The sequence below is a fragment of the Salvelinus namaycush genome, unplaced genomic scaffold (assembly GCF_016432855.1).
Source record: "Salvelinus namaycush isolate Seneca unplaced genomic scaffold, SaNama_1.0 Scaffold3, whole genome shotgun sequence".
Taxonomy (NCBI): domain Eukaryota; kingdom Metazoa; phylum Chordata; class Actinopteri; order Salmoniformes; family Salmonidae; genus Salvelinus; species Salvelinus namaycush.
Window position 1 is genome coordinate 285,733 of NW_024059896.1, and position 27,763 is coordinate 313,495.

The 27,763-nt window shown below is 40.4% G+C and overlaps 1 pseudogene; it reads left to right on the forward strand.

Annotated features, from left to right (window-relative positions):
• Window positions 1-49: 49 nt before the first annotated feature.
• LOC120039781 lies at window positions 50-27,763 on the forward strand (annotated as a pseudogene).

Below are 27,763 nucleotides of genomic sequence, written 5' to 3' on the forward strand. Positions count from 1 at the left end.
GAAAGTAGTTTTTGTAAAGTGTTATTTGTAAGATTTCATTGTAGACATCATGGCGAATAAATCTGGAAAAGCTAAATCGAAGTCTAAATATACAGATTTGCACCAGATTTTAGACGAGATTGATAGAGAAAGTGAGACGGAATTTTTGTTTGAGGAATCTGTGAGCGAATACAGTTATGATTCCAACATTGAGGAGCTTTTTCTGCAAGGACAGGACGCAATTCTGGACCGGTAAGTGCTAATGCCGTTGTTTGAAATATAAATATTATTATTTATTTATTGCAAAAAAACTTTTTTTTTTTTGCAATTTGCAATTTGCAATGAAATGTGTGATGAAATGTGTAAAGTACACATTGGCTATACATAGTGTGTGTGTATGTATGTATATATATATATATATATATATATATATATATATATATATATATATATATATATATTTTCCATTTTTTATTCAAATGGAATGGAGTAGAACATAAAACACACACACGGCCACGTGTGTTTGTTTGGGTGGGTGTGTGTGTGTATGTATGTATGTATGTATATATATATATATATATATATATATATATATATATATATATATATATATATTCCATGTCAGATATATATATTTTCAATTTTTTATTCAAATGGTATGGAGTAAAACAGCAAACACACACACATGGCCACTGCGCCTGCTACTCCGCTCCATTTCCATATGAAATAGCCATTGGGTGCTGTTGGGGGGAGGGCAGGCCCACAACAATGACCGCAGTTGAATGGAACAGCACTTCACCTTAGTGAAGTATTCTATACAATACATATCTGTTTATTTTATGTGATGATAAAAGGCTCATACAATACAAATATTTTTTTTATGTTTTCTTTCACAGTGATAGCGTCTCCGACTGGGAGCCTCCGGTGCCAAGGTGCCCATCCCCCACTGAAGCGGGTTCATCCAGCCGGACTCCTGCTGTCTCCGGCTCCACACCTACCCCCGTCCGGGTGAGAGGTGGGAAGAGGGTAACAAAGAAGGGAAGTGTGGAACCTGCTGGTAGAGAGGTAGAGGGGCAATGGCACTCTGTGCTGGAGGAAGATGTGGAGCCTCGTGCTCCAATTTTCAGACCTAAAAGGCAACCCGGACCTCAGCTTGATATGACATCGAAGTATAGCCCGATGCAACTTTTCCAACTGTTTTTCACCCCGGCAGTTGTTGATTCCCTTGTTTGCAATACTAACAAGTATGGGGCTAGGAAGCAAGCAGGAAAGAAAGAGGCATGGAAGCCCATTTCCATGTCAGACATTTTCTGCTACCTTTCACTGGTAATTTACATGGGGCTGGTGAAGTTGAAAACCCTAAAGGATTACTGGAAAACATCCCCACTATATCAACTGCCTTTCCCCCCCACTGTCATGTCCTCTACAAGGTTTTTAAATATCTCACGGGCGCTTCACATCAGTGACCCAGAAGTTGATGAGGAGAATGACAGGAGGAGAGGCACCGCAAGGTTTGACAGGCTCTGCAAAGTCAAACCTCTCTACGCCAGCATGGTTGAGGCTTGCAAGACCCATTTTCAGCCCGCCCAGAACTTGTCCATAGATGAGAGGATGGTAGCCTCAAAGGCCAGAATTGGCCTAAAACAATACATGCGTAACAAGCCAACTAAGTGGGGTTACAAGCTGTTTGTTTTGGCTGATTCTGTGTGTGCATACACATGCAATTTCTTTGTCTATGAGGGGAAGAACACTTGTGCGACTGATAAAGGACTTAGCTATGACTCTGTGATGGAGTTATTGGATTTCCAACTGCTGGGGAAGGGCTACAAACTCTTTGTGGACAACTTTTACACAAGCCCTACCCTGTTTGCAGACCTGAGGAAGCTAGAGGTGTGGGCTTGTGGCACTATTCGGACCAACAGTGTTGGCTTTCCGAAGACCAAGGTAAATGACATGCCTAAGCGGGCTGAGCGGGGTACCATACGATGGATCCGTGAAGATGGCCTGCTGTTTGTGAAGTGGATGGACACCAGAGAGGTGGTGATGTGCTCCACTATTCACAAGCCCTTCAGTGGCGACCATGTCAGTAGGCGTGTGAAAGACGCCATGGGTGCATGGACCACCAAAAATGTCCCCATTCCTGCAGCCATCAAGGACTACAACAAGAGCATGGGAGGTGTAGACCTATCAGACGCACTGATAGGGTACTACAATGTTCTACATAAGACAAAGAAGTGGTACAAGACATTGTTTTACCACTTCATTGACATTGCTGTGGTGAATTCCTTCATCCTGCAGAAGGAAATGGCGAAGAGCTGTGGACAGCCCCCCATCTCACAGCTAGCCTTCAGGGAGCTGCTCATCCAGGAGCTTGCTGGCTATAGCACAAAGTCCACTGCATCACATTCTGCCCCCTCTACCTCTGCCCCCTCTACCTCTGCCCCCTCTACTCCTGCCTCCAGTGGTGTTCATATGCCACAGTTCATTACTGCAGGCATGACTGTGCCTCATGGCCAAAAGGCCACAGCATTTAGGCGTCGTTGTGTTTTGTGTCACATGAAGTCCCCCATCTGCACCACGTGTTCAGTTTGTCTCTGCTTTATTTCAGAAAGAGACTGCTATGGGACATGGCACAGGCAGCAAAATATTGTGTAGAAGACCTCTAAAGGCTCTACCCCTGTTTTTATTTTTGTATTTTTTTCAAATATTTTTTGAAACATTTTTATAATTTTTTTTGTGTGTTAGAATTGCTTTTTGATATGTTGTATATAGTTATTTGCACTGTTGTATATAGTTATATATCATTTCACCAATTCGGCCACTTGGGTACATTTGGGCAACTTGTGTGGGACACCTGGGTGACTTCATGCTAAATGTCATGTAGCTCACCTATTCCTGAAGTTATCAGTCTAAAACTTTGCACAACTACAGTTGCCCTGTACAGTTGTGTTCTCCATCTAAATTGTCCCCAGCATCCTATCTGACTGTTTGGCTATTCCAGTACATGTGAAAAATGATGCTACAACAATAAAAACAGAAAACGTAAGTTTATTTCCTTGTATTTTCTTCTACCAGATCTATTGTGTTATATTCTCCTACATTCAATTAACATTTCCACAAACTTCAGAATGTTTCCTTTCAAATGATACCAAGAATATGCATATCCTTGCTTCTAGGCATGAGCTACAGGCAGTTAGATTAGGGTATGTCTTCAGGCGGAAATTGAGAACAAGGGTTGCAGCCATAAGAGGTTAAGGAGCCTGAAACAACATGAGGGAATACATACAGTTGAAAAGCCTTACCACTGCTCACAGTGTGGAAAGAGTTATAACTATTTAAGGAACTTGAAAGCTCATGAGATTAAACACACAGGGGAGAAGCCTTACCACTGCTCCCAGTGTGGCAAGAGTTTTAACCAATTAAGCAGCCTGAAAAAACATGAGAGAATACATACAGTTGAAAAGCCTTACCACTGCTCAGTGTGGAAAGTGTTTCAACTGGTCAGGGGTCCTGAACAAACATTAGAGAATACACACAGGGGAGAAACCTTACCACTGCTCCCAGTGTGGAAAGAGTTTTGACCAATTAAGCAACCTGAAAGCTCATGAGAAAATTGACACATGGGAGAAGCCTTAACACTGCTCCACGTGTGGAAGGAGTTTTAACCAGAAAAGCAACCTCAACCAACATAATATAATACACAACGTGGAGAAGCCTGACCACTCCTCCCAGGTGCAAAGCTTTTGCCCATTTAGGAAGCCTGAAAGAACACATGAGACTGCACATAGAGGAGAAGGCTTACAAAAGCTCAGACTGTGGGAAAACCTTATGAAATTGCTTCTTCCAATTATTGATAAACATGTACCTGTTAAGAAACTATCTGTTAGAACTGTTAGAACTGTTAAGGCTCCATGGATTGATGAGGAAGTTAAAAACTGTATGTTTGAAAGAGTTGGGGCAAAAGGAGTGGCTAATAAGTCTGGCTGGCTTACGTACTGCAAATGGAGAAATGATGTGACCAAACTCAACAAAATAATACACCTTATTAGGAAGCCAAGATCAATGATATAAAGAATGATGGGGAAAAAAACTTGTAAAAAATCATAATGAAAGAAAAGCAGTGCAAGTATTACATTTTGTAAAGTTAGTGTGGGAGAGGTGGAAAAATTGTTATCGATCAATAATGACATTGACAACTTAGATGGGAAGCTACTGAGGACAGTAGCTGACTCTATAGCCACTCCTATCTGTCATATTTTTAATCTGAGCCTAGAGGAAAGTCTTTGTCCTCAGGCCTGGAGGAAAGCCAAAGTAATTCCACTACCCAAGAGTGGTAAAGCGGCCTTTACTGGTTCTAACAGCAGACCTATCAGCTTGCTGCCAGCTCTTAGCAAACTGTTGGGAAAAATTGTGTTTGACCAAATACAATGATATTTCTCTGTAAACAAATTAACAACAGACTTTCAGCATGCTTATAGAGAAGGGCACTCAACATGTGCTGCACTGACACAAATGACTGATGATTGGTTGAGAGAAATTGATAACAAGAAGATTGTGGGAGCTCTATTGTTAGATTTCAATGCAGCCTTTGATATTATTGACCATAACCTGTTTTTTAAGAATGTCTGTGCTATGGCTTTTCAACCTCTGCCATAATGTGGATTCAGAGCTATCTATCTACTAGAACTCAGAGGGTTTTTAATGGAAGCTTCTCTAATGTCAAACATATAAAGTGTGATGTACCGCAGGGCAGCTCTCTAGGCCCACTACTCTTTTCTATTCTTACCAATGACCTGCCACTGGCATTAAACAAAGCATGTGTGTCCATGTATGCTGATGATTCAACGATATACGCATCAGCAACCACAGCTAATGAAGTCACTAATAAACTGGTACTGAACATCTCTAAAACTAAGAGCATTGTATTTGGTACAAATCATTCCTTAAGTTCTAGACCTCAGCTGAATCTGGTAATGAATTGTGTGGCTGTTGAACAAGTTGAGGAGACTAAATTACTTGGCATTACCTTAGATTGTAAACAGTCATGGTCAAAACATATAGATTCAATAGTTGTAAAGATGGGGAGAGGTCTAGCCGCAATAAAGAGATGCTCTGCTTTTTTTACACCACACTCCAAAAAGCAAGTTCTGCAGGCTCTAGTTTTGTCTAATCTTGATTATTGTCCAGTCGTGTGGTCCAGTGCTGCAAGGAAAGACCTAGTAAAGCTGCAGCTGGCCCAGAACAGAGCGGCACGTTTTGCTCTTAATTGTAATCAGAGGGCTGATATAAATACTATGCATGCCAGTCTCTCTTGGCTAAGAGTTGAGGAGAGACTGACTGCATCACTTCTTCTTTTTATAAGAAACGTGAATGTGTTGAAAATCCCAAATTGTTTGCATAGTCTGTAAGGGAATTCTGCCCTATGTGCACAGAAGAGACCACAGGAAAACTTATTTGATCAGAGGTTAGTTTGTTTAATAAGGATTGCAACCCGGAGTTTACACTTACAGCAATTTGTAAGCAAGACACTCAGTTCAAAAGATGGTGTTTTCCCTTTTTATCCCCTACTGAGGATCACCCCGCCCAGGGTGATGTCCCTTAACTTTAATACCATATAAGCTCATAATTAATAGTTGCTAATACAAAGATGTCTCTGCTAGGCGGAGTTCAGCTTATTGCGTTATTGGCAGTTAGTTTCCCAATCACTCTTCCCCTTATTGCTATCATGTAAGACTGGAAGTAAGACTGGAACATAGTATCAACAGGAACTCTTAGTTCCCTTTATCCATCTGTTACCTAAAATATAGTTTCAACAGACAGACATCTGACTTTGTACAGTTTACCTTTTCATTCACTTGCAAGGTGTCAACCACTGATTCTTAATCTCAAGCTAAAGCAAAACATGAATCATTGTACTTTTGTCATCACAGGTGCTCCTATAATGTACAGATATCATCAAAGTTCTTACAAGTCAACTTACACACAGCTCTGACACACACACTTATCCCACCAGACATGCCACCGGGGGTCTTTTCACAGTCCCCAAGTTTCCAGAACAAATTCAAGAAAGCATACAGTATTATATAGGGCCCTTATTGCATGGAACTTCCTTCCATCTCATATTGCTCAAATAAACAGCAAACCTGGTTTCAAGAAACAGACCAAGCAACACCTCGCGGCACAACCCCTCTCCCCTATTTGACCTAGATAGTTTGTGTGTATGCATTGATATGTAGGCTACGTGTGCCTTTTACAAAATGTATGTAGTTCTGTCCTTGAGCTGTTCTTGTCTATTGATGTGCTGTATTATGTGTCATGTTTTGTGTGGACCCCAGGAAGAGTAGCTGCTGATTTTGCAACAGCTAATGGGGATCCTAATAAAATACCAAACTCTGTTATTCTCTCTGAGCTCAGAAATAAAGAATCTTGGTTTGACTTGGACTCCAGCAGATCCTTATTTTATAATATCCACCACAACTCTCCCACGGATTGCTGTTCATCATTGTCTCAATGAAGACTTATTTGTTTTACTTTCCAATAAACATTGTTTCCACGTCAAAATAAAAAACATCTTAAACTAGCAACATTAACTATTGTCTATTGTTATTCTCAGTAACCTTCATGGCCATATGAAATCCTAGCTAAATACAATGTTCCCTACCAGTTTTCATGTCTTTGGTTATATTTCTCTTTGGTTATATTTCTCATTGAGATTAATATTTTTTTTATTCTGTATGGGTCACGCATTGCTTTGGTCATATGTTCCCTTATGGGTCAATGATTTTAATTAGAATATAGCAATTATGCTCTCTCCTCAATCACTTACAGTTTCTTTGGAAAGTATTCAGACCCCTTGACTTTTTCCCGTTTTGTTATGTTACAGCCTTATTAAAAAATGTATTAAATTAAACAATTTCCTCAGCAATCTACACACAATACCCCATAATGACAAAGCGGAAACAAGTTTTTTATACATTTTTGCAAATGTTTTAAACACAAAAAAATTATTTACATAAGTATTCAGACCCTTTGCTATATGAGACTCATAATTGAGCTCAGGTGCATCCTGTTTCCATTGATCATCCTTGAGATGTTTCTACAACTAGAATGGAGTCCACCTGTGGTAAATTCAATTGATTGGACATGATTTGGAAAGGCACACACCTGTCTAAATAAGGTCCCACAGTTGAAAGTGCAGATCAGAGCAAAAACCTAGCCATGAGGTTGAAGGAACTGTCCGTAGAGCTCCGAGACAGGATTGTGTTGAGGCACAGATCTGGGGAAGGGTACCAAAACATTTCTGCAGCATTGAAGGCCCCTGATTTAGCCCCCTGCAGCAAAAGGTTATTCATGGAGTAAAATTATCTGTTTAAGTCATTAGTAAAGGGCACATCGTTAAGAATACAGTTATCTTTTTTTGTTGTTTTGTGGTCTATATCCTGTCAATCATTTATTCCTTCATAAACAGGAAACATATGTGTACCTCAACACAACATGTGTTCAAGGGCCCCTCTAGGTTCACAATCTCTTGATCATTACATCTGGACAGCTGACAACTATTTTTTAAAGGGTAAAAGTGATCTGTTTAGGTCGTCAGTAAAGGAAGCATAGTTAAAGAGTACAATGACCCTTTCAAAGAGGATGGTGTGCGGCCTCTGGGGCATTTTTGGGGGGGTTGACTGAGACATCCCTCGGACACTATTTTATGGGGGGTAAGATGTATCTGTTTAGGTCATCAGTAAAGGGGACATCTTAATATTACAATGACCCTTTCAAAGACAGAGACATCCCCCGGACATCTCCCCTATAACTATTTTTGAAAGGGTAAAAGTGATCTGTTTAGGTCGTTAGTAAAACATATGTTTTGAAAGACACCTGGGGGTCCAGCTTGTTAGTTATTTTGTGTACATATAGTTCCCCTGTGTGCAAGAGCCCCCCTAGATTCACAACTTCTTGACCCTTAACATTCCCAGCCAAATGGAGAGACAGAGGGAGAGAGATAGAGGGAGAGAAAGAGAGAGAGGAAGATTTAATTCATTGAAAGTAAATTAAATTTTCTTTCAAACCTTTTATTTTTTTCAAAAACTTTAGTACAGACAAACATACATATTACAATTATTAAAGTTTACTATGTAATATTAAATACTAAATTATGTCCTTCATGTTTTATTACTAAAGAACTTTATATAAATCACACATGTTGTTATTATTACATGTAGAAACACCACATGACAACAACATGGTAGCAACACCACATAACAACAACATGGTGGCAACACCACATGACAACAACATGGTAGCAACACAACATGACAACAACATGGCAGCAGCACAACATGACAAACAACATGGTGGCAACACCACATGACAACAACATGGTAGCAACACAACATGGTTGCAACACCACATGACAACAACATGGTGGCAACACCACATGGTTGCAACACCACATGACAACAACATGGTGGCAACACCACATGACAACAACATGGTAGCAACACAACATGACAACAACATGGTGGCAACACCACATGACAACAACATGGTAGCAACACAACATGGTAGCAACGCCACATGGTAGCAACACAACATGGTAGCAACACAACATGGTAGCAACACAACATGGTTGCAACACCACATGACAACAACATGGTAGCAACACAACATGGCAGCAACACAACATGGTTGCAACACAGGTTAGCATCACAACATGGTACAAACATTATTGGGCACAGACAAGAACACAAAGGCAAGAAGGTAGAGACAACAATACATCACGTGAAGCAGCCACAACTGTCAGTAAGAGTGTCCATGATTGAGTCCTTGAATGAAGAGATGGAGATAATACTGTCCAGTTTAAGTGTTTTTTGCAGCTTGTTCCCGTCGCTAGCTGCAGCGAACTGAAACTGGAGCGACCCAGGGATGTGTGTGCTTTGGGGACCTTTAACAGAATGTGACTGGCAGAACGGGTGTTGTATGTGAAGGATGAGGGCTGCAGTAGATATCTTAGATAGGTGTGAATGAGGCCTAAGAGGGTTTTATAAATAAGCATTAAACCAGTGGGTCTTGCGACTGGTATACAGAGATGACCAGTTTACAGAGGAGTATAGAGTGCAGTGAGGTGTCCTATAAGGAGCATTGGTGGCAAATCTGATGGCCGAATGGTAAAGAACATCTTGCCGCTCAATGTATCCTACCATGACTCTATTCAACCCTACTCCATGTGTTGCCACTATCATGTATGCTACCCTGACTATATCCAACCCTACTCCATGTGTTGCCACTATCATGTATCCTACCATGACTATATCCAACCCAGCTCCATGTGTTGCCACTATCATGTATCCTACTTGGCTATAGCTTTGATCCAGTGGAAGAAGTATTGAGGAGCAGGGAGGTGAAAGGTCACTTCAGGATACAGCTGTTACTCTACACTATCCCTAGACAATCCAGTAATGAGAGAAAATGTATAGAATATTTCTCTATCTCATTTTTTTTTACCTAATTCCATTTTCTCCGTTTAGTTTTTCCAGGTTTCTGACTTGTCCCTGTTTTTCTGTTTTTCTCTCAAAATCACACTGTTAATAGAAAAACAACAACATTGGATGTTCTAAGTCCACAACAATACTTAAACCACATCAGGAGACCACTTTTGAAGTCTGAGAAAAATCTTAGAAATTTTCATTTTTGTGTGTAGATACCCTTTAATTCAAGTGGCACCAGCAAGAGCCTTGCTTGTTTGGTGGTGTCTCTGTAGCACACATGTGATTGCAGAGTTTGCTGAACAAATCACAACAGGATTGATGCAAATAATCATGATATCATTCTGCCAGATAGGCATAGACTACTTTGTAGTTAACATTTAATTGACAAGGTTTTTGGGAAAGCTTTTCCATCAACCAGAAGATGGTTGTCATTAGCATAATCGCCCAACAGCTAAACATAGTGGTAGACAAATGCACTCAGACAGGGGCATTTCTGGGCTGTTTCCTCTTCAGGAAGTTGAAGGAAAATACAAATCACTTAGGCTAATTTAGACGACTTGCAGGCAGTGGGTTCAGAATAACTATGACATAAAAATGAAAACTCTTTAATCTGTCACCTAATCCTATCTAATGGGCAGGTCAGCCCTGGAGGAAAGTATTGGCTGTAAGAAGTAAGAGAAAACATAACATCTGTTTATTTTTATTAGCTCTCATGACATTGCTTGCAAGAATAAACATTGTAATTAATATTTTTCCAATCTGCGTTACCCACCCCAGTCAGCAGATGGCGATTTGAGTCTTTCAGGTGATGCTGCTTGCGTGACGTATATTCTAGTGGACGGAACTGGAGGCTTCTTCAACAGCGACAAAAGGCTTCTGATTCAACCAACGTGGTGGTTTGCTAGCGAACATTAAACCGAAACATTGAAGCGTTTAAGACAAATCTTGTGTATATTATTGTTAGTGTTTAAAAAAAAATTCTGTTTACATATCTACTAGTTCATTGAAACGTAGATTGCTTGTTAAATTAGCTAATGTGTTAAATTGATACTGCACTAGGCTAATCGCCCGGAACATGAGCTCACTAATCTCGACGGAGGAAGAAGCTTTCAGGATGAAAAGGGAGGAAGAGGAGGCTATCTCATTGAAAGAAGAAGAGGATGATATTACAGTGAAAGAGGAAGATGGGAAAGAGGTTGTCAAAGTGGAAGAGGAGGAGGTAGAAGCTTTCAGAATCAAAAAGGAGGAAGATGCCATAACATTGAAAGAAGAGAATGTAGTGAAAGAAGAGGAAGAACCTTTTAGAGTAAAAGAGGAAGAGGAGGCTATCTCAATAAAAGAGGAGGAAGACGTTTTGGGAGTGAAAAAGGAGGCTGAAGATCAGATTACAAACAGTGAGTACTGTCTTAAAAACAGGGGCACTATGCAGTTCTTTAAATAATGTGTTGTTTTAACAGGGCATTCTAAATCAGTTCTACACTTGAATATGTTGTTCAGTACTGTGGGAATTGTTTAAGGGGCAATCTGCCATTGGTACATATGTTTTTGGGACTTTAATTATTGAATTCTCATTCTTCATGTTGTCTACATTAAAGTTCACCTCATCTAATATAACAGGCTTTTAAAATTGGTGCATTATTTCTGCTTAAAATATCAAAGGGACGTAGAAGGCACCCATTTTGTGGAAATGACCCTTTACATTTGCAACACAAACAATATTTTACAAAATCATAATGAAAGTGGCCATTTTAGACATATTCATGCCTCTTGATTACAATAGAAGATCATAAGTTTACTATCTGTTTGATATTGTCATTCACACAGGAGAGAGACATGACTATCGTGGATCCTCTGGGGAGCCTAAACAACATCCTGATGCTGACGAGGCAGAGAAGAGTCTCTCCAGATCAGAACACCAGATGGTACAGCTTAGTCTGGTCTAGCATACAGCTTGCTCTATCAGGGTCTGGGCTGAGTTTCTGTAAATAACTTTATGACAACAGTGACATCAGCATCCATAATGATATGTGTCTGTGTACCCTCTTTATGGTTACCAGGACAACGCTAGCCCTTCCTCCCTCCCGGAGTCCCCGTGTCGTGCCTCTCCCGGTAGCACCTTACTGCTGGGTATGAAGAGGTTGTCTGTGCTGCTGGTGGACTGCAGGAAAACAACGGGGCTGAGTGGAACTGTGAGAGGAGGAGGAGAGAAGAAAGGATCAGATTTGACTCATCAAAGTAAGTGCTGTAGTTTAGTTTGAACAAATACAATAGATCTGCCCACTGGTATCTGTTACCAGGACAACCAGCAGAGTTCTGTTAGTTGACTGGAAGATAGACTGGTATCTGTTACCAGGACAACCAGCAGAGTTCTGTTAGTTGACAGGAAGATGGACTGGTGGATATGGATGTTAATATCATAACACTGAAAAAGGATTCTGCCAATGAAAAGAGAGAAACCAATAGATCATATAAAACCTTCATGAAATTTAGCTTTAGAGAGAAAGTTAAAAGATGATCCAATGTAAGGTGCTTGTTTTACAAAAACCTTTCCTTAAAACATTATGGATATTACATTGTCTGTCCCAGTCAACCCCCCTATCTTTACAAGACTGTTGAACAGGCAAACTAAACTCAAGACACTGTTAATTAATTAACTAATACTGGAGGAAAGCTGTGATCAGGCTGCCCACTCAAGAGAAAGCTTCAAACTGTAACCAGTGCCGTCAACCTTGTTCAGGTTATCAATCAACCTACCAGGGTAGTTACAAACAGTACAGAAATTAAATAATCAACATATTTTGATCATATCTTTACTAAGCTGCAGAAATGTGTTTTAAAGCAGTTTCCAGATCCATCAGATGTAGTGATCACAATATAGTAGCCATGTCTAGGAAAGCCACAGTTCCAAAGGCTGGGCCTAATATTGTGTAAACGAGGTCATACAATACGTTTTGTAGTGATTCCTATGTTTTTGATGTAAATAATATTTGTTGGTCCGTGGTGTGTAATGATGAGCAACCAGACGCTGCCCTTGACACATTTATGAAATTGCTTATCCCAGTTACTAATAAGCATGAACCCGATAAGAAAATGACTGTAAAAACTGTTAAATCCATGTGGATTGATGAGGAATAGAAAAATGGTATGGTGTAGAGCAGTGGTTCCCAAACCTTTTATAGTTCCGTACCCCTTCAAACATTCAACCTCCAGCTGTACCCCATCTAGCACCAGGGTCAGCGCACTCTCAGTGTTGTATTTTGCCATCATTGTAAGCCCGTCACACACACACACTATACGATACATTTGTTAAACATAATAATGAGTGTGAGTTTGTCAAAACCCAGCTCTTCCTATAAGAGTTCTTATAGCACCAGCGCACAAATAATATAATAATAATAAATGATTTTGCTCTTTATTTAACAATCTTACATATTAAACCTTATTTGTTCTTTGATATTTGTAAGTAACTCACCACAGGTTAATGAGAAGGGTGTGCTTGAAAGGATGCACATAACTCTGCAATGCTGTATTGGAGAGAGTCTCAGTCTTAAATAATTTTCCACACAATCTGTGTCTGTATTTAAAATGTGTCAATACTTTGCGCCCTTGATAACCAGCGTGCTTCTGTATTTTGTAAAAGCGTTACATGGTCGCTGCCCATATCGTTGCATCGTGCAGAAAATACACAGAAGTTCAGTTAGCCATTTTCACTGTAGTGTCCAAAACGTCTTTCAAGCAGTCAGGTATTCCCATGGCAGCAAGAGCCTCTCGGTGGATGCTGCAGTGTACCCAAGTGGCGTCGGGAGCAACTGCTTGCACGCGCGTTACCACTCCACTATGTTTCCCTGTCATGGCATTTGCTCCATCAGTACAGATACCAACATCAGCAACAGCTACGTTTGGCTACATATGGATCGTTAGTGGAATTCCCGCGAGAGAGTAACGGTTAATGTGATTGGATGTTTAAGTATTTGATTAGGCTACCTGTATTTGACATTGTGTTGTTATTTCGCTGAACACTAGATGGTTTAATTTGATTTTTGGCAGGGAAATGAGGCTACTCAGGTGAGAAAAAAACCTCACCCAAATGTATAGCCCTGTTGGGAAATATAAATGGACTGTTTGAAAATGTGAATCACATTTATATTTGGCATATCCCAGTTTGGGAATACCTGGTGTAGAGGGAGGCAAAAAAAGAGATGGCAAATAGGTCTGGCTGTACAACTGATTGGCAAACTTATTGCAAATTGAGAAATCATGTGAATAAACTGAATAAAAAGAACTACTACACTATAAAACCAAGATAAATGAGAAAGAATGATTGTAAAAAGCTTTGGAGCATCTTCAATGAAATTTTGGGCAAAAAGGCTAACTGCTCCATCATTCATTGAATCAGATGGCTCATTCATCACAAAACCCACTGATATTGCCAATTACTTGAATTATTTTTTAATTGGCAAGATTAGCAAATTTAGGCATGACATACCAGCAACAAACGCTGACACTACACATCCAACTATATTGGACCAAATTATGAAAGACAAGCATTGTAATTTTGAATCTGTAAAGTAAGTGTGGAAGAGGTGAAACAATTGTCTATCAACAATGACAAGTCACCGGGGTCTGACAACGTGGAGGGAAAATGATTGAGGATAATAGTGGATGATATTGCCACTCCAATTTGCCATATCTTCAATTTAAGCCTCCTAGAAAGTGTGTTCCCTCAGGCCTGGAGAGAGGCAAAAGTCTTTCCGCTACCTAAGAATAGTAAAGCACCCTTTACTGGCTGAAATTGCTGACCAATCAGCCTGGTACCAACCGTTACACTTTTTGAAAAAATAGTTTGACAAGATACAATGCGATCATAGCCTGCTGCTGGAAAAACTTGTTATGGCTTTACACCCCCTGCTATATTATGGATAAAAAGCTACCTGTCTAACAGAACACAGAGGGTGTTCCAGAATGAAAGCCAGTACAACAGAATCAAGGTATAATCGGGAATTTCCCAGGGCAGCTGTCTAGGCACCTTACTTTTTTCAATTTTTACTAACGACATGCCACTGGGTAAAGCCAGTGTGTCTAACGACATGCCTTTAGGTAAAGCCAGTGTGTCTAGGTATGAGGATGACTCAACACTATACACGTCAGCTACCACAGCAACTGAAATGACAGCAACACTTGACAAAGAGCTGAAGTTAGTTTCAGAATGGGTGGCAAGGAATAAGTTAGTCCTAAATATTTCAGGTAACCTTAAGTTACATTGGCCTACTATGCTAATTCTGTAGCTGTATTGTTAGAGGAGCGTAAAGATAAAGATTTTGTTGGGGCGCCAGGCAGGTATTAACCTGCTGAAAGGAAAAGAGTAGAGTAGTGCTACCAGGCACACATCAGCAGAAGATACTGAATAGAGTGGAGCCTGTTGGCCAGATAGCCAGTGGAGACTAGAGTGTAGCCTGTTGGCCAGATAGCCAGTGGAGACTAGTGTGTAGCCTGTTGGCCAGATTGCCAGTGGAGACTAGAGTGGAGCCTGTTGGCCAGATTGCCAGTGGAGACTAGAGTGGAGCCTGTTGGCCAGATTGCCAGTGGAGACTAGAGTGGAGCCTGTTGGCCAGATTGCCAGTGGGGAGAGAACATAAGACCCACCATATAAAACGCCCGTCGCAGCCCAGGCGTAACCCAGCCAATAATACCTCATACAATAATAATGGCAGAGCAATTTAATGGCAACTTCATAGAAACAATTCGCAAGAAAGAACCTAATCATCAACATTAGAGGATTTGCAATAATCTGTATTACTTCCCAGTGGTGGAGTGCAGGGGGGTATGTGTGGGTGGGTGTGTTCATAGACAACAAAGGCCTTAAAATGTAAACAGTCCCACAAAAAATCAATACAATTCAAACGACAATAAACATGAGCTCTCACGCAAACTCCCTCTAACTTCTTATGGACAGAAGTCTGTGTCTGGACTGTAGCGTCCCACCTGGCCAACATCCGGTGAAATTGCAGAGCGCGAAATTCAAACTACAGAATTATAAATATTTAACTTTTATAAAATCACAAGTGTAATACATCAAAATAAAGCTTAACTTCTTGTTAATCCAGCCGCTGTGTCAGATTTCAAAAAGGCTTTAAGGCGAAAGCACACCATGCGATTATCTGAGGCCAGCACCCCGCGTACAAAAGCATGAAAAACATATTTCAACCAGGCAGGTGCTCCACGAAAGTCAGAAATAGCGATATAATAAATGCCTTGCCTTTGATCTTCTTCTGTTGGTACTCCAAAAGGTCCCAGATACATCACAAATGGTCCTTTTGTTCGATAATGTCCTTCTTTATATCCATAAAAACTCAGTTTAGCTGGCGCGCTTCAGTCAATAATCCACCCAGTTTCCCTCCATCAAAATGCATACAAAATGAATCCCAAACGTTACTAATTAACTTTTCCAAACAAGTCAAACAACGTTTATAATCAAACATTAGGTACCCTAATACGTAAATTAACAATAAAATTTAAGACGGAGAATCGTTATTGTCTTTCCCGGAGAAAAATACCAAAGAATGCGCTCTCTTCCACGTGCTTGGAAACAATACAGCCAAAATGGGAGCCACCTAGAAAAGCTACAATTTCTGTCTCATTTTTCCAAAAACCAGCATGAAACTCTTTCTAAAGAAGATCTAAAGCTCTTAACTTCTTGAGGATAGGGTGCAGAGTTTTCACTTAGGGAAAAATAGCGTGCGCAATTTCAACTTCGTGCTACTCATCCCCAGAATATAAGATATGCATATTATTAGTAGATTTGGATAGAAAACACTCTGACGTTTCTAAAACTGTTTGAATCATATCTGTAAGTATAACAGAACTTATATAGCAGTCAAAACCCTGAGGACTAACTTTTTTATTGTTAAGTTCCTGTATGTTCAATGGATTGCATGGGCAAACCAGAATTCTAATCAGTATACACGCAGTTTCTACTGCTTCCACTTGATGTCGCCATTGTATGGAAAAAGGTTAAGGTTTTTTCTTAGTAAAGTGAGAAAGATATTGACCCGGAAGTGGAGTGAGGTCGTGTGTTTATGTTTGAGATTTGAGCAAGACTTGAAAAGTACCGTGAGTTTGTTGATATCCTGTATTGAAAACAGATTGACCTGTCTTCAATTTGATCGATTATTAACGTTTACAAATACCTTAAGTTGTATTACAAAAGTACTTTGAAATGTTTTGGCAAAGTTTAGAGGTAATTTTTTTAGATATTTTGTCGTGATTTTGCGCAAATTGAACGCTGTTTTTCCTGGTACAACGGCGCCAAATAAATGGACAATTTGGATATATATGGACGGAATTAATCGAACAAAATGACCATTTGTGATGTTCATGGGACATATTGGAGTGCCAACAAAAGAATCTCGTCAAAGGTAATGCATGTTTTATATTTTATTTCTGCGTTTTGAGTAGCGCCGGCATGGTTGAAATATGCTTCTCTCTCTTTGTTTACTATGGTGTATCCTCAGATAATAGCATCGTTTGCTTTCACCGAAAAGCCTTTTTGAAATCTGACATGTTGGCTGGATTCACAACGAGTGTAGCTTTAATTTGGTATCTTATATGTGTAATTTAATAAAGTTTGATTTTATCGATTTTTTTTTGAATCTGGCGCTCTACATTTTAACAGGCTGGTGGGGCAAGCGTCCCACCGATCCCAGAGAGGTTAAAGTGACAGCGCATGGTGAAGGCTCCATGCAGGATTTCGCCACAATTTTTCTGTATAAAATGTCCCATAATTTTAACACTAGTAGAGATCCTGGAACTGATATACCCTTACAGTATATTATATTCAACAATATATACAAAAATCAACATTTATATTTTCAATATTCATGTAAGAAATGTTTGAATGAAATCCGAATACTACTCCTATTACAGAGCAAGTGTTAAAGATTCATATTACACCCATTGTTGATTTGTAGCCTGTAGAATCTAATGATGAAACATTATGGAGTCTTAGAGGAGGACTGTAGCATCTAATGATGAAACATTATGGAGTCTTAAAACTTCTTATGGCTAGTGGAACCCCTCGACAACATTCCGCTGAAAAGGCAGAGCACTAAATTCAAAAATATTTTTTTGAAATATGTAACTTTGATGCATTCACAAGTGCAATACACCAAATTAAAGCTTAACTTCTTGTTAATCACCCATCGTGTCCGATTTCAAAAATGCTTTACAGCGAAAGCACACCATATAATTATGTTAGGTCAGAGTCTAGTCACAAAAACACACACAGCCATTTTCCAGCCAAAGAGAGGAGTCACAAAAAGCAGAAATATAGATTCAATTACATTTATCACTAACCTTTGATGATCTTCATCAGATGGCACTTATAGGACTTCATGTTACACAATACATGTATGTTTTGTTCGATAAAGTTCATATTTATATCCAAAAATCTCAGTTTACATTGGCGCTTTATGGTCAGTAATGTTGTGCATCAAAAACATCCGGCAAGTTTTCAGAGGCACATCAATTTACAGAAATACTCATAATAAACATGTAAAAGTTGATAAAAGATACAAGTATTATGCACAGAATTATAGATATACTTCTCCTTAATGCAACCGCTGTGTCAGATTTCAAAAAAGCTTTACGGAAAAAGCAAACCATGCAATAATCCGAGTACGGCGCTCAGACACAAGCCATGCAGATACCCGCCATGTTGTTGAGTCAGAAATAGCGTTTTAAATATTCACTTTGATGATCTTCATCAGAATGCACTCCCAGGAATCCCACTTCAACAATAAATGTTTGTTTTGTTCGATAAAGTCCAACATTTATGTCCAAATACCTCCTTTTCTTAGCGCGTTTGGTGAACAAATCCAAACTCACGAGGCGCGGGCAAGTCCAGGCGAAAGTTCAGACGAAAAGTTCAAAAATGTATATTACAGTTCGTAGAAACATTTCAAACGATGTATAGAATCAATCTTTAGGATGTTTTGAACATAAATCTACAATAATGTTCCAACCAGAGAATTCCTTTGTCTTTAGAATTGCAATGGAACGCAGGTTGCTCTCACGTGTAGGCGCGTGATCAGCTCATGCCACTCTGGCAGACCTCTGGTTGAAACAGCTCTCATTCCCCCCTCCTTCACAGTAGAAGCCTCAAACAATGTTCTAAGACTGTTGACATCTTGCAGGAAATCACGCACAGAAGGAGCTGTATGGCTGGTGGCATTGTCATGCTGGAGGGTCTTGTCAGGATGACCCTGCAGGAAGGGTACCACATGAGGGAGGAGGATGTCTTCCCTGTAACGCACACCGTTGAGATTGCCTGCAATGACAACAAGCTCAGTCTGATGATGATGTGACACACCGCCCCAGACCATGACGGCCGCTCCACCTACAAATCGATCCCGCTCCAAAGTGCAGGCCTCGGTGTAACGCTCATTCCTTCGAACGATAAACGCGAATCCGACCATCCCCCCTGGAGACAAAACAGCGACTTGTCAGTGAAAAGCACTTTTTGCCAGTCCTGTCTGGTCCAGTGACGGTGGGTTTGTGCCCAGAGGCGACGTTGTTGCCGGTGATGTCTGGTGAGGACCTGCCTTTCAACAGGCCTACAAGCCCTTAGTCCAGCCTCTCTCATTCAATTGCGGACAGTCTAAGCTAGAGGTCGACCGATTAATCGGAATGGTCAATTAATTAGGGCCGATTTCAAGTTTTCATAATAAGAAATCGTTATTTTGGGCGCCGAATTATTATTTATTATTATTATTATTTTAAAAAAAATGTATACCTTTAATTAACTAGGCAAGTCAGTTAAGAACACATTCTTATTTTCAATGACGGCCTAGGAATGGTGAGTTAACTGCCTTGTTCAGGGGCAGAACGACAGATTTTCACCTTGTCAGCCCGGGGGATCCAATCTTGCAACCTTACAGTTAACTAGTCCAACGCAATAACGACCTGCCTCTCTCTCGTTCCACTCCACAAGGAGACTGCCTGTTACGCAAATGCAGTAAGCCAAGGTAAGTTGCTAGCTAGCATTAAACTTATCTTATTAAAAACAATCAATCATAACCACTAGTTAACTACACATAGTTGATGATATTACTAGGTATTATCTAGCGTGTCCTGCGTTGCATATAATCTGACTGAGCATACAAGCATACAAGTATCTAAGTTTCTGACTGAACGGTGGTAGGCAGAAGCAGGCGCGTAAACATTCATTCAAAAAGCACTTTCGTGCGTTTTGCCAGCATCTCTTCGTTGTGCGTCAAGCATTGCGCTGTTTATGACTTCAAGCCTATCAACTCCCGAGATGAGGCTGGTGTAACCGAAGTGAAATGGCTAGCTAGTTATCGCGCGCTAATAGCGTTTCAAACGTCACTCGCTCTGAGCCTTCTAGTAGTTGTTCCCCTTGCTCTGCATGGCTAGCGCTGCTTCGATGGTGGCTGTTGTCGTTGTGTTGCTGGTTCGAGCCCAGGGAGGAGCGAGGAGAGGGACAGAAGCTATACTGTTACACTTGCAATACTAAAGTGCCTATAAGAACATCCAATAGTCAAAAGTTAATGAAATACAAATGGTATAGAGGGAAATAGTCCTATAATTCCTATAATAACTACAACCTAAAACTTCTTACCTGGGAATATTGAAGACTCACGTTAAAAGGAACTACCAGCTTTCATATGTTCTCATGTTCTGAGCAAGGAACTGAAACGTTAGCTTTCTTACATAGCACATATTGCACTTTTACTTTCTTCTCCAACACTTTGTTTTTGCATAATTTAAACCATGTTGAACATGTTTCATTAATTACTTGAGGCTAAATTGATTTTATTGATGTATTATATTAAGTTAAAATAAGTGTTCCTTCAGTATTGTTGTAATTTTCATTATTACAAATAAATAAATAAAAATCGGCCGATTAATCGGTATCGGCTTTTTTGGTCCTCCAATAATCGGTATCGGCGTTGAAAAATCATAATCGGTCGACCTCTAGTCTGAGCACCGATGGAGGGATTGTGCGTTCCTGGTGTAACTTGGGCAGTTGTTGTTGCCATCCTGTACCTGTAGGTGTGATGTTTGGATGTACCGATCCTGTGCAGGTGTTGTTACACGTGGTCTGCCACTGCGAGGACGATAAGCTGTCCTTCCTGTCTCCCTGTAGCGCTGTCTTAGCCATCTCACAGTACGGACATTGCAATTTATTGCTCTGGCCACATCTGCAGTCCTCATGCCTCCTTGCAGAATGCCTAAGGCACGTTCACGCAGATGAGCAGGGACCCTGGGCATCTTTTAGTTTTTGTGTTTTTCAGAGTCAGTAGAAAGGCCTCTTTAGAGTCCTAAGTTTTCATAACTGTGACCTTAATTGCCTACCGTATGCAAGCTGTTTGTGTCTTAACGACCGTTCCACAGGTGCATGTTCATTAATCGTTTATGGTTCATTGAACAAGCATGGGAAACAGTGTTTCAACCCTTTACAATGAAGATCTGTGACGTTATTTGGATTTTTACGAATATTCTTTGTAAAACAGGGTCCTGAAAAAGACCCGTAATTTTTTTTGCTGGGTTTATTTTGTATATGTTTTATGTTGAAAAGTGTGTTTTTCTCAGACATAAATAAACAACTCCAGGTGAAAGACAAAGGCCAAAGCTGTAATAAAATAACAAATTAACTGGCAAAGCAGCAGAGCGAGGTCCGCATCCAGCAACGTCACGAGTCACGTTTTGCAGCTGTTTCAGTACAGCACTACAGGGAGAGGGAAAAAATCCACTGGACTAGTTTCAATGTATGGAATCACTTATGAGTTTCTGGATTTTGGTTAAACTTCTCCTTTAAAGCATCAGACTCCATAGTAATTCATCATTAGAAGCTACAGGCCTCCTTTGATGCAGCTGGTGGCCACCCCAGATACTGACTTACTTTTTATTTTGACCCCCCCCACTTTGGTCAGGGACACATTATTCATTACATTTACATTTAAGTCATTTAGCAGACGCTCTTATCCAGAGCGACTTACACATTGGTGCATTCACCTTATGATATCCAGTGGAACAACCACTTTACAATAGTGCATCTAACTCTTTTAAGGGGGGGGGGGGGGGGGGGGTTAGAAGGATTACTGTAACTGAAATTGAAGGATAGGATAGGATAGTCACATGTCTGTGGAACTTGTTCAGTTTATGTCTGTTATTGAATCTTGTTATGTTCCAACAAATATTTACACATGTTAAGTTTGCTGAAAATAAAAGCAGTTGACAGTGAGAGGACGTTTCTTTTTTTTGCTGAGTTTAGATTGACGAGGGGGGGAAAACAATTGAATCAATTTTAGAATAATGCTGAAATGTAACAAAATTTGGAAAAGGTGATGGGGTCTGAATACTTAAAACCTCTCTGGGATATGTGGGACGCTAGCCTCTTTTGTAATACAACTTTAGTTTTTTTTTTACCTGTCTAGGACAGGGGTTCCGCTAGCGGAACTCCTCCCACATTCCACTGAAAAGGCAGAGCGGCAAATTCAATTTTTTTTTTTTTTTTTAATATTTAACTTTCACACATTAACAAGTCCAATACAGCATTTGAAAGATAAACATCTTGTGAATCCAGCCAACATGTCCGATTTTTTAAATGTTTTACAGAGAAAACACCACATATATTTATGTTAGGTCACCACCAAATAAAAAAAAGACAGACAGACATTTTTCACAGCACAAGTAGGATGCAGGTAGCATGCACAAGCCAACCTAACTAACCTAGAACCAACCTAAATAACCTAGAAAAAACTACCTCAGATGACAGTCCTATAACATGTTACACAATAAATCTGTTTTGTTCAAAAAATGTGCATATTTTAGCTATAAATCAGTTTTACATTACTGCTACCATCATAGCTACAGTCAGAAATCGCACGGGAGTAGCCAGAGAAAATACAGACACCAACGTCAACTACCTAATTACTCATCATAAAACATTTCAGACAAATATATGGTGGATAGCTAATGAAAGACAAATATCTTGTGAATACAGCCAATATTTCCAATTTTTTTAAGTGTTTTACAGCGAAAACACAATATATCGTTATATTAGCTTACTACAATAGCTAGCACACAGCAGCATTGATTCTAGTCAAACGGTAGCGATAGCACAGTTCGACAGATATATGAAAAAGCATCCCAAATTGGGTCCTTATCTTTGTTGATCTTCCATCAGAATGTTCTCCAAGGGGTCCTTTGTTCAGAACCGTCTTTATTTCGATCCAGAACGAACGATTTCCCTCTTGAATTAGCAAGCACACTGGCCGAGCGGTGCTAACCTCTCATTCTTGAACCAATTCTTGCGACGCATCACCTCTAAAGTCCAGAATAAATTTCAATAATATAATTAAACTATATTGAAAAAACATACTTTAGGATGATATTCTGACATGTATCAAATAAAATCGAAGCCAGAGATCATATTCACCTTTAACAAGGTTCTTCCATGAGCCGAGTACAGGTCCAACTTCGAGCCCAGGAAAAAAAATAAAGTGCGCACGTCTCAGTCCAAGAGGTTGTGTTCAATCCCAGGACGAGATAATCAAGTCATTTCTGCTCTCACTTCCGCATGACACCCAGGGGAAGGCGTATGACGTGTTTCTACAGTCATAAGTGACATGCCCTTTTATAGACAAGCTCTTGAAGAGAGACTTTGCTTTTGGAAATCTCACTTCCGGTTAGGAAATGGTCTGTAAAAAGAGTTCTGTTTCACTTAGAGAAATAATTCAAACGTTTTTAGAAACTAGAGACTGTTTTCTATCCAATAGTAATAATAATATGCATATTGTACGAGCAAGAATTGAGTACGAGGCCGTTTAAATATCATACGATTTTCCCCAAAAGTGAAAATAGCACCCCCTGGTCCTCATCAGGTTAACGTAAATAATCGATAAAATTGAAGACGGGATGATCTGTGTTCAATACAGGAGGAAAACAAACTGTAGCTAGCTTTCTGGTCACGCGCTTCTAACAAACAGGACACTTCGAGTGACCCTCCTTCAAGATGGCCGTACTTCTTCATTACACAAAGGAAAAACCTCAACCAATTTCTAAAGACTGTTGACATCCAGTGGAAGCGGTAGGAACTGCAAGAAGGTCCCTTAGAAATCTGGATTCCCAATGAAAGAATGACCTCAAAATTCTTTATTTCTGAATGGTTTGTCCTCGGGGTTTCGCCTGCTAAATAAGTTCTGTTATACTCACAGACATGATTCAAACAGTTTTAGAAACTTCAGAGTGTTTTCCATCCAAATCAACTAATAATATGCACATCTTATCTTCTGGGGATGAGTAGCTGGCAGTTGAATTTGGATATGCTTTTCATCCAAACGTGAAAATGCTGCCCCGTATCCTAGAGAAGTTTTTAACGAATGCACTGTGTGTGTGTATACTGAACCAAAATATAAACAACGATTTACAGTTTATATGAGTAGGTGATTGTAAATAAATAAATGAGGCCCTAATCTATGGACTTTACATAACTGGGCAGGGGCGCAGCCATTGGTGGGCCCTGGAGGGCTATCAGAATGAGTTTTTCCCCACAAAAGGGCTTCATTACAAAGAGAAATACAACTCGGGTGGCTGGTCTCAGACGATGTGGAGGTCCTGGGCTGACGTCGTTACATGTGTTCTGTGGTTGTGAGGCCAGTTGGATGTACTGCCAAATTCTCTAAAATGACGTTGGAGGCGGCTTCTGGTAGAGAATTTAACATTCAATTATCTGGTAACAGCTCCAGTGGATATTCCTGCAGTCAGCATGCCAATTGCACGCTCCCTCAAAACTTGAGACATCTGTGGCATTGTGTTGTGTGACAGAACTGCACATTTTAGTGGCCTTTTATTCTCCCCAGCACAAGGTGCACCTGTGTAATGATCATGCTGTTTAATCAGCTTGATATGCCACACCTGTCAGGTGGATGGATTATCTTGGCAAAGAATAAATGTTAACTAACAGGGATGTAAAAAATTCTGCAATCTTTTTTTTCAGCTCATGAAACATCCAACACTTTACATGTTGCGTTAATATTTTTGTTTATTGTAGTTACTCTCAGTTTTAGGAACATTTTCCCAAATATTTCACTTATTTTTTACTTTACCCAAAATATGACATCAACGATAGTCAAAATGTTGAAAATCTGTGAACGTCTAAATAAGAAATTGGTCCATTTAAACAGCAGGTGTCGAACCCTTTCGACAACGGGGAGATTTTACTGATGTGCTTTGTGTCTTCGACGTAAAAACAAGTTTTGGACTTCCACTTAAAATTAGTTATTTACTTATTTTATGTTTAAGGAAGTGTGTACAGTTGTGGCCAAAAGTTTTGAGAATGACACAAATATGAATTTTCAGTCTGTTGCCTCAGTTTGTATGATGGCAATTTGCATATACTCCAGAATGTTATGAAGAGTGATCAGATGAATTGTAATTAATTGCAAAGTCCCTCTTTGCCATGCAAATGAACTGAATCCCCCCCCAAAACTGGAAGCTTCAAAAGTAGGGTGGTGCTTGGAATCATTGTTCTTCCTCTGTCACCCATGGTTACCTGCAAGGAAACACGTGCCGTCATCATTGCTTTGCACATAAAGGGCTTCACAGGCAAGGATATTGCTGCCAGTAAGATTGCACCTAAATCAACCCTTTATCGGATCATCAATAACTTCAAGGAGAGCGGTTTAATTGTTGTGAAGAAGGCTTCAGAGCGGTTTAATTGTTGTGAAGAAGGCTTCAGGGCACCCAAGAAAGTCCAGCAAGCGCCAGGACCGTCTCCTAAAGTAGATTCAGCTGTGGGATCGGGGCACCACCAGTACAGAGCTTGCTCAGGAATGGCAGCAGGCAGGTGTGAGTGCATCTGCACAAAGACTGATATTCTGCAAAAGGTACAGGGATTGGACTGCTGAGGACTGGGGTAAAGTCATTTTCTCTGATGAATCCCCTTTTCGATTGTTTGGGGCATCTGGAAAAAAGCTTGTCCGGAGAAGACAAGGTGAGCGCTTCCAACAGTCCTGTGTCATGCCAACGGTAAAGCATCCTGAGACCATTCATGTGTGGGGTTGCTTTTCAGCCAAGGGTGTGGGCTCACTCACAATGTTGCCTAAGAACACAGCCATGAATAAGGAATGCTACCAACACATCCTCCGAGAGCAACTTCTCCCAACCATCCAGGAACAGTTCGGTGACGAACAATGCCTTTTCCAGCATGAAGGAGCACCTTGCCATAAGGCAAAAGTGATAAGTGGCTCGGGGAACTAAGTGGCTCGGTGAACAAAACATTAATATTTTGGGTCCATGGCCAGGAATCTCCCCAGACCTTAATCCCATTGAGAACTTGTGGTCAATCCTCAAGAGGCGGGTGGACAAACAAAAACCCACACATTCTGACAAACTCCAAGCATTGATTATGCAAGAATGGGCTGCCATCAGTCAGGATGTTTTAGCCCAGAAGTTAATTGACACCAGGGTGGATTGCAGAGGTCTTGAAAAAGAAGGTCAACACTGCAAATATTGACTCTTTGCATCAACTTCATGTCATTGCCAATAAAAGCCTTTGACACTTATGAAATGCTTGTAATTATACTTCAGTATTTCATAGTAACATCTGACAAAAATATCTGAAGACACTGAAGCAGCAAACTTTGTGGAAATTAATATTTGTGTCATTCTCAAAACTTTTGGCCACGACTGTAGGTCGCATTCTGTATCATACAGCTATGAAAGTTATATATTTAGAACCACCTGCTCGATTGGAATTAAGCGACGCCTGTGTCTTGAGTGTCCTAGAACGGTTTAGTTTTTTGTGTTCTGACTTGTAAAACAGAATGAATAAATAAGTAATGTAAACATTATCAGTAATTACCAGGAAACTCTACAACATTTGTTTTAAAACCACACCAAGATTGTTAAAACTGGCCTTATGTTATTGAGGGATCTGATTAGGATTTACCCTCGTAGCAAGGCCTATTTATCATGTGGAGCTTTCATTCATGTCTCTTTTTTAAAAACACAGTGTCTTTGGCAGGAGAAAGACCAGACTCAGAGGAACCAGAGCCAGGGATGTCCAAACCAACAAGAAGACACCAGTGTTCCCACTGTGGAAAGAGTTTTAACCTGTTAGGGTCTCTGAAACGACATGAGAGAATACACACAGGGGAGAAGCCTTACCACTGCTCCCAGTGTGGAAAGAGTTTTAACCAATTAAGGAGCCTGAAAGTTCATGAGATAATACACACAGGGCAGAAGCCTTACCACTGCTCCCAGTGTGGCAAGTGTTTTAACCAGTTAGGGAACCTGAAACAACACGAGAGAATACACACTGTTGAGAAGCCTTACCACTGCACACAGTGTGGAAAGTGTTTCAACCAGTCAAGGGATCTGAAAAAACATGAGAGAATACACACAGGGGAAAAGCCTTACCACTGCTCCCAGTGTTGCAAGAATTTTTACCTTTTAGAGACCCTGAAACGACACGAGAGAATACACACAGTTGAGAAGCCTTACCACTGCTCCCAGTGTGGAAAGTGTTTCAACCGGTCAGGGGATCTGAAAAAACATGAGAACACACACAGGGGAGAAGCCTTACCACTGCTCCCAGTGTGGAAAGAGTTTTAACCAATTAAGGAACCTGAAAGTTCATGAGATAATACACACAGGGGAGAAGCCTTACCTCTGCTCCCAGTGTGGCAAGTGTTTTAACCAGTTAGGGAACCTAAAACAACATGAGAGAATACACACAGTTGAGAAGCCTTACCACTGCTCACAGTGTGGAAAGTGTTTCAACCGGTCAGGGGATCTGAAAAAACATGAGAACACACACAGGGGAGAAGCCTTACCACTGCTCCCAGTGTGGAAAGAGTTTTAACCAATTAAGGAACCTGAAAGTTCATGAGATAATACACACAGGGGAGAAGCCTTACCTCTGCTCCCAGTGTGGCAAGTGTTTTAACCAGTTAGGGAACCTAAAACAACATGAGAGAATACACACAGTTGAGAAGCCTTACCACTGCTCACAGTGTGGAAAGTGTTTCAACCGGTCAGGGGATCTGAAAAAACACAAGAGAATACACACAGGGGAGAAGCTTTACCACTGCTCCCAGTGTGGAAGGAGTTTTAACCAGACAGGACACCTGAAAGCTCACGAGAAAATTCACACAGGGGAGAAGCCTTAACACTGCTCCCAGTGTGGAAGGAGTTTTAACCAGAAAAGCAACCTCAACCAACATGAGATAATACACAACGGGGAGAAGCCTTACCACTCCTCCCAGGTGCAAAGC